Below are 1,912 nucleotides of genomic sequence, written 5' to 3'. Positions count from 1 at the left end.
GTAATTCCTCATCCCAACACCGGAGAGGATGAGCCAGAAGTAGACAGACAATGGTGCCAGCCACCACTCCTGCCCAGGGCCAAAGCCAAAGAGGTGCAGAGCCACAGGTGCTGTGGGTCTCAGAGACATTTGTGTGCCATCATCTGGTCAAACCGTTCCAATCTGTCACCTCTGAAATTTATTCTGGTGCAGGATTTCTTCTGACAGAGGGCACAAAGACGCTATAGTCATGTTAATAGGGAGCAAGAGCTGTCAGACAAAATATGGGAACAGACTGGAGGCAGAGGGGTGGGTGAGGGGCACAGCCATGCCCCACACTCCAGGCAGCAGCTCTGGAGAGGGAGAAACACTCACTTGTGCTAAACAAAACCCATCCACTCTCTTACACCCTGTCCTGGGACCCAGAGCATTGCTGAATCTGAACATAAGAAAAACAAATCCAGTTAACATTCCCTCATTTCAATACTCCATAAATCCAGGGAAACGTTAGAGCTGCCACCTTTGCTACCAGCTGTTCATCTGTCATTTAGCGCTGGCACTTCTATTCCTGTCTCAAATAGCTTTTGTCATTTTCCTTCCAAAAAAGCAGCATTAGTCAGCGTTGTGCCTCCTCCTTATCTGAATATGACACATATGAATGCAGGTCATGGGAAAGCAGAGCTGTTATCAGAAGCACAGGAGGCTTTCCTGTAAAAGAAAAATAGGAGTATTTTGTCTTAAAACACACTAAATTCTCTGAACTCAATGTTTGTAGAAGTGGAAAATTCTAAGAGGAYCCGAGCTTTTCTTTTGCATCTGCCAGGGCCCAAGAAATTTCATACATTGCTATTACATCMTGCAATAGATTTAATAAACTTGCCATCTAAATAGGCAAATTTAGATGACTTTAAAAAAGCATCAATAATTAATTTAAGACAGTGATAGCAGAGTTAAACGCTTTGTTTCGTGCAAAGCTTTGTGCAGGCCTTAAGGAACAATCAACAAACACAAAGCCACTCCTGCTTGCCTGGGACTTTTCCTGAAAAAGCAACCAAAATTCTGAAGGTGTGAGTACTGTTTCAACCCATTAAAGGCATTTTCCCTCTGTAGCCTCAAAATCCACAGAAATACACTGGTTTGATTCTCGGGGTTTTTTTTGAAAGAACTCTCACGTGGAAGATTTCAGTGCCATTTCACCCCATATTCAGTTTTCACCAGCCTGAGGAAGAAAAATTGAGACTAGAAGGGACTGAACATCTCACCCTGCTTGCTAATGATTGCTGTCTTTTTAAAGCAAACACAGAAGCCTCCACTGTTATCTGTAGAGTGGTGTTTGGGAGTTAAACTCTTTCTATTTCACTCCTCAGATTTGATTTTTCCAAGCTGATTTCTGTCCTGCAGCAGCACGGGGGTGAAGTTTACACCACAGCTCTGTCACAGGATGCATCCACAGCGTGAGAACATTCCCAAACAACCTCACACCTGCAAAGGAGGAATCGTGACTAATGCTCACTGCCTCCACCACACGCCTGGTGGAACTCTGCCTCACCAAAATAACCAACCCGACTGCTACTGTGGGTTATAAACTGCACTTTAACAAACAAAAATGGGTCATTTTCTACAATGGGCTGCCAGGGACGAGACAGCCTTGCCCGTGCGGTGTCTTGGCTGTCGCGGTGCCGGTGATGCTTTGCCTACAAACACAGCGGTGATGTTCAATACCGAATATCGACGGCTGAGATTTTCATGGGAAGGTGAGGGCAGGAAACCAAACTAATCCTGACTCGCAGGGCACAGCCATCCCCATCCAGGGACTCACTCGAGCGCAGGGAGGTTCCTCCTCTGGGAGTGATTATTTTTTTTTTTTTCCCTGGGCACACTCCCTCGCTGGTTTCCTGTTTCCTTCGAGAAAGGAAGAGAAACGGAGGCAGCA

This window comes from Malurus melanocephalus, unplaced genomic scaffold (genome assembly GCF_030028575.1).
Source record: "Malurus melanocephalus ecotype Western Australia unplaced genomic scaffold, MMel_1.1 scaffold_58, whole genome shotgun sequence".
NCBI lineage: Eukaryota > Metazoa > Chordata > Aves > Passeriformes > Maluridae > Malurus > Malurus melanocephalus.
Note: the sequence above shows the minus strand (reverse complement) of the source record.